The following is a 6941-nucleotide window of genomic DNA, read 5'->3' on the forward strand; positions in this document are numbered from 1 at the left end:
AGATAGTATGTTTTATATTCTTGTTTGTTCTTAAAAAAATAAAACTAGTACTGTAGAATATAACAACTCAATGAATAATTAAAAATTCAAAAATAATCATGAAAATGTAATATAGAATAAAACTTTGACATGTGACAAGTATAATAATAACTAATATTATATTCATTTTGATCTGGCTATTATTATAATATTCTAAACTCTGTTAGAAACAATTATGACCGGACGTTCCCTCAAGTAGCTATCTAAATAAATACCTCCCTTATCGTGAATGTACACTGTTGCAGTGGTAAGCATGCACTCTTAAAGCAGTATGACACCCACATAAACGGACAAAGGTCATCCATTGGTGCGTGTACTAAATTCTTAGAATAAGTCTCCATTACTCAGACTGAGAATTTTTCTCGTCTAATAAGTGAGCTGCGATGTTGTAGCAATTTCTTGCGAAATAAATGGCTCCGTGGAAACGAGAGTCATTTTGTTAATTATTTCCGTTTAAACAGCCGCGGAAGTAGATAAGGAAACCAGAGCTTGAAATTAATAGGCGTTAAAAAAAACCACTCGTAAAAAAGGTGTTACAAAAATAGAAACAGTAAACCGCACGAGAGGCGTGCAAAGATTATGGTCGTTTTCATGTGCGGCAAACCGTGATGGAAAAGTTTTTCTTGTTTTTTTTATACATATATACGCGGTTGTGGTGTTAGTACTAGTGGGAGTATAAATTCGATTAAAAGTAGCTTTTTGCATCGCTTCTAGACGACTGACTCTCGACGTTCTAAAAAAAAAAACACATTTATTTTTAAAACTTAGGTACTCCTCCAATGCGCATTGGTTTAATATCGGGAGAAAAAAAAATGAACAAAACATCGTCGTTATTCGTGTGTTGCAAAGTGATTAAGTACAGCAGCCACTATAAAACCGTATCATTATTTTAACAGTGAAACAAAATTGCCCAATGCCAATGACAGTATTCTATAAAATATATTTGAAGTAACAGAAGTAATTCGATGGGCAACTAATTTTAAAGTAATAGGTATAACTACATACTTAGTCGACAGCAGTCTCATAACAATACGGTAGGTATAAATCTCTAATTCAGTTATCTGTGCAAGATAGGTAAGTCAAGTGGTGTCATGTATGTGTCCTTTAAAATAATTATATCATATTTGAATAGAAACACGTCGTATTGATAAAATATAAATTATTTATTGCAAACAAAAAAAAAAAATATTTTAAAATTATTCAATTCTCAACCAAAATTAAATTTGAAAAGTTTAATATTTATACAAATGATTGTAAAATCGATAATATTATAATAGTATAATTTTATAATTTATACATTATATACTTTTATCATACCATATTTTGTTTACATTATACATAAAATAAGTAAAGTTTGTGTATGTTTAAATACTTAAACGTATAAAACGTCAATGTCATAAGACTACCAAACTCAACAAACAAGAGTATTTTTTAATTTTTTTAATTTATATAAACCTGCAAAACTGCATTATTTTTAAAAAATATTAATAAAAAGAATAATAAGGCTTAATTATATATACGCAGACCAGGCAGTATTTAAATTTGTTTTGAGAGAGAGGACCATTTTTTTTTTTGTAAATATATTACATTATTATTATTTTAAAATGATTTCTTAAAAAAAATCTACACTTTTTAAAATTTTAAAGTAACTCAGACCCATTGAAATACCCTTTCAAGAACGACATTAAACAGATACAGTACCTCTCTACTATTTTTAGGTTCCAAAAAAAGATTAGTTACGTACCGTGTCGTGTACTTCTGATTTAATAAATAAGTATGACGCAATAATTTATTATCGTATGTATTTAACGAAATAAGTGTGATTAAATAATTAAATACCTATTCAAATAAAACTGTATTACTTTTTTATGTTTGTATATAGTTTTGAATCGATCAATATTAAATAAGGACATTTTCGATATTTAATGGTATTATAATAAAAGTGCTGGAGTAAATTCAAATGTTATGTTTGAAAATTAATTCTCTTTTTTTCTTTTTTGTTATACGTGAAATATTAATTGACTTTGTTGGTTTGAACCGCTTTTTGCAGAACCCTAGTGCATTTTTGTATGAATGCTTTATTTTGTAAGCTAAAATAACAATAGTACATTATAATTTCCATAAAAATAAAAATCAGAAACAAATTGAAGAAATCGTTTTTATACTATACAGAGGTCATTTTAGTATTTTACTGGTGATTCAATTATTATTATCATCATCATTGCAGTATTTGGATGGATTCAGAAAAAAAAACTATAGGTTAATTATTGATATTATTTAACGCACTTTTTTTACCTTGAAATGTCAACGTGGGATATTTTTGAAACCATTCATATTATATTTAATTTTTTTCCATTGTATAGATGAATTATATTATAATAAAAGCGATAGTAAATTATTCCGTTTCGTTATCGTTTTCGGCTTATTTTTTTATGCCCATATTTTTTAATTTATTTTTTTTAGTTAATGCACAGGTTTATACCCAATTTTTCGTATTAGCTTCGACCTACCCAATGTTCATTCTCGAGTATGATCGATTTGAATAATACAATTATAATTTGATTTGAAATAAATTAATTCAAAATGGTAAATAAACTCATGAATATTGAATGTTTAAAATCATAGAAGTCGTTAATAACTATGTTTTCTAAAATATTATTATCTAGAATAGTATAATATTATTGTATGGTTGGGAGGATTGTATATCATTATATTACAATAGACATAATTAGACTTATTTTATAATTTTGAAGAATATGTAATATGTTTAAGTTTATTGATTTATTTTCTAGGTTATTGAGAACCCTGTCATTTATAACCGTATTTTGATTTTTCATAAGAAAAAGATACAGTTGTTCAAAACGATAACTTTACTTAACCGACCGCGACGCTTGGATGACATCCAGAGCATTATCACAGAACCGAAATCCTATCATCCTAAGTAGGTAATGGCGTAATTTTGTCAGGCTTTTATGTATAAATTAGTTCCTCGTTGGAATAATATATTTTACTTTATTGGAAGCAATGGCATGTGCATGCACTTGATGAGTAACGGGCGGGGCTGGATACACTGCAAATAATCGTTCACTATAGACACGATAACAGCTGTGTTTGTGACCAATGAATTAGGACAATTACCTATCGAATACTTTTTAAAAATGTTCAACCATCCCAAAATTACCAACCGTCTTAAGAATCACAGAAAGCATGAAAATTCACCGCTGAATAGACGTATAGTTTATGTTGAATATACCACTTAAATTGAGTAGGTCACTGAAGAGAATGATCTGTTAGATTTGAAATAAATTATAATCTTTGCATACCTATATGAACTCTGCAGTCGAAGTCTGAGGTTATAGGTGTGTCAGCTTCAATTTCTTATTATATTTTACAATTGATTTATGTTACTATAATTAGTAATACATATTATTAGGTAAACTAAATTACACAAAATTTATTCAAAAACAACGTAGGTATTGGTAGGTTTATTTTATTTTATTAAATTATATTATGATTTATTATTGTTACTTACTTATAAGTTAGTAAATACTTATCTAAGAATTATATAAATACGATTTTGGAAAGCTTAAAATTAGTTTAACTATTTCAACAATTTCACTGTGTATAGAAAATACGTATACGTATACGTTATACTTAATCTATGTACGTTATTGTGAAAAATTTCAAGGACACAAAATAACTGAAATCATTTAAGGAGAGGTCGTTAAAAAATTGGATATTTGGATTGGAAAAATTTGTGAGAAGTATTTTTGATATTTTTTAACTGCGGAAAGAGCAACACATTTGAAACGTTATATTACATTTTCAAGTTTTTCGAATAAAGTAGTCAAACTAAAAATGTATCATAAATCGAAAAAAGATCTAAAATTACTAATGTTTATAAATAGCATGAATTGAGATAAAAAATATTTTTGATTATGTCATAATATTATCTAGAAAACGATAAAATACATATTTTGGGAACACTTCTTGTTTTTAAATGATAACAAGAAAACAAAATCAGTGCTGTCAAAAACTGGTTTCGTTTAAATATTCCCGTTTTTCCTTGATTTATTTTTTTGTATAAAACTGGAATCCAATTTAACATTTTAAAATCAAAATATAATTTAATCTAATTATATACATAATTATATGAATAGTATAGATCTAAGAATTGATTTAAAAATCGTAATATATTACTTTCATCTTAAAAACATGGTATTTAAATTAAAATACTTAATGTTAATGTATATTAGGTGCCTTGTGGTATTATGTACTATATTTAATGAATAAATAAGCTACTATTTGAAAGTTGATACAATTAATATAGCTTTTGTTTGAAATAATATTGATTCGACAAAAGTTGGTCAGTCTGTATAATAATGGGTTTTTATTTGACAATAAGGGTTTAAGACCAAATTTGGGACACTGAGTAAACTCCCGTAGCTAATGGGAAAAGTATATATAACATAGAATAGCAGTGTTTTTCTTTCCCGTTTCTTCTTCGCGGAGAGTTAGTTAGTGGTTTTCTATCCCCTAGCTCCTGTCGAAACTAATTCGATTAAAAACCTAAAGTATTATATATACGAACAGATATGGAACCAATTTTATTTACACTGAAAACGATAGCCTAATAATGCGATCCCGTGGCAATTGTTGCTTCGATGCCACATGCACAATCTGGAGGCTCGATCGGGTGATTATTGTCGTGGGGCACACTCGAGGGCGCACTTAAGTAACCGCTCGGAAGCCAAATAAAAACGTCCATTTGGTCGAGCGAGCCCAGCGTTTATAAAATAAGATTCAATTCGATACGGATAAATGGTAAGACCGAGATAATTGGGTTCTAACTGAAGTCAGTTGGCGTATATTTAGGGGTGATTTTATTTTTATTTTTCGTAAGCCCTCGTGAGCGAACAAGAAATGTCTATTGTATAGCTGTATGCTATTATTTTAGTCGGCATTTGTCTGCGAACAGAAAAAACAAAAAATAATTCGTTATCATCAGACGTCATCGGATGACTATATAAATTCAAAATCTAACAATATTTTAATCAACCAGTGATTCTAAAGATTCTAATTTGTTAATATATTTTGTATACACATTTAGTCTGAAATGTATTAAAATAATCTACACGTCATGTTAAAATATAATCGTAGAAAACGATTAAAAACTTTTTAGACACACACTACCTACACATTGCATAATATATGAATTGTACCTACGTATATGTAGAGTAGTATGTATACTCTATTCATTAGTTATTACTGAGTGAAGTGTACGTCATTGACTCAATAACATTTTTTAAAAAATACTATTACATTCAATCGTTTAAGTATAGAGAAATAACGGTTTTATATGTTTTATCAAATCAAATGTAATATTATTTCAAGAGTTGCTGCTTCACAATATAATCAAACTCGCTGTTGTTGCATGCCATTTTAATTGACGCCTATGAATGAAAATAATTTTATAGTGTAAGAAAAATATGAAAACATAAAATTCTTTCAACACCCGTACGTTTTTTATCTATACAAATATACATATGTACATGAATATAAAAAATAAAAAAGTAATTTATTTTTGGACTTGAATACACCAATTATACAAACTTATAAAATTCTATACTTTTGCTCACATACGCTTACTGTAATATCAGTGTATACAATACATATTTCATATTAATACCGCATATCTACCATTTACAGCGTTTATTTTATTATCTCCATTCACTGCACAGTGTACCGTAATGATTTCATCTGAAAATCTTGGGCCCATAATATAATTATGATGCACTGCACAAGCCATCCTCTAGAACACATTCATATTATAAATAATATAATGGCCACCGGAGAAACGTTCAACATATGCCTGGAAATAAATGACAATTTCCACAGTACAAAAAATAAAACGAATTCTATAAAGTGTACAGATATCTATGTATATCTATGTGAACTCAGATGAAATTATAATTATTCATTAATAAATAACGTTTTGTTACCTGCAGACTGCAGTTAGCTGTTAGCTGGAATCTGCACAAGTCAATTGCAATTCAAAATGTTTTTCACATACACTACGTTTGAGTTTTTTTTAATAATTATAATACTCACTCTATATGATACATCGCATGGAGCATCTTATTAAATTAAATTAATGTTTTTTTAGTAATTTACAACATAATATTTTAATTAATAGTTGATACACTATATTTCAATAGAATGCGGATCTTATGAATTTTTCATTTTTAATTCAACGATCGTTAAAACCTTGGAATTTAATCATGAATACTGCAAGCTCACCGACGAGTTTAACAGAATAGGCAATGATTGCACAGTATAACTTGTTTTCGTTTTACGTATGGTCTTATTCAGACAAGGAACATACACAGCGAAAGAGGAAGAGAAATGGGAGCGTGAAAAGTAGCAAATTAAAAAAAAACCAGATTTTTTCAAATTTCCTATCTGCGATTCTTACTGTGCTTTAATATGTTTCTTCAACTATTATTATTTTTTTTCAATTCGTGTTATTTAATTTAATTTTAATATTCTATGGCGGAGAAGCGACGGCGATATTATTACTTAATAATAAGAACGATAGAAATTCGACGGAAAGAGGTACCTTACCACTGCGGCGATAGGGTCAAAGCTTATGCGGCACGGCGACGTTAATTAATCGTAACCGAATGTCTCACCGCAAGCCCGCAACAGCCGCCGCCACGGCTAAAATCACTGTGCGTTATATAATAAGTGAGGCACCTATATAACATATTATGTGTGTATATATATACAGCAGATATTACACGTTTGTGCGTGTGTGTGTGTGTGTGTGTGTGTGTGTGTGTGTGTGTGTATACTCGCTCGCTAAGGGCAGTGGAAAAGGAAGACAAAGTGTGTGGGGTGGG

At 28.8% G+C, this 6941-nt stretch overlaps 1 long non-coding RNA gene across 1 annotated transcript in view; it reads left to right on the forward strand.

Moving 5' to 3' along the window:
• The first annotated feature begins 816 nt into the window (after positions 1-816).
• Positions 817-6941, forward strand: part of LOC111041160 — an 8151-nt gene continuing 2026 nt past the window's right edge. The window contains exon 1 of the long non-coding RNA XR_002605290.1: positions 817-1073. This is a non-coding gene — a long non-coding RNA (uncharacterized LOC111041160). The remainder of the gene's footprint in view (positions 1074-6941) is intronic.

The sequence above is a fragment of the Myzus persicae genome, unplaced genomic scaffold (assembly GCF_001856785.1).
Source record: "Myzus persicae strain clone G006 unplaced genomic scaffold, MPER_G0061.0, whole genome shotgun sequence".
NCBI classification, from domain to species: domain Eukaryota; kingdom Metazoa; phylum Arthropoda; class Insecta; order Hemiptera; family Aphididae; genus Myzus; species Myzus persicae.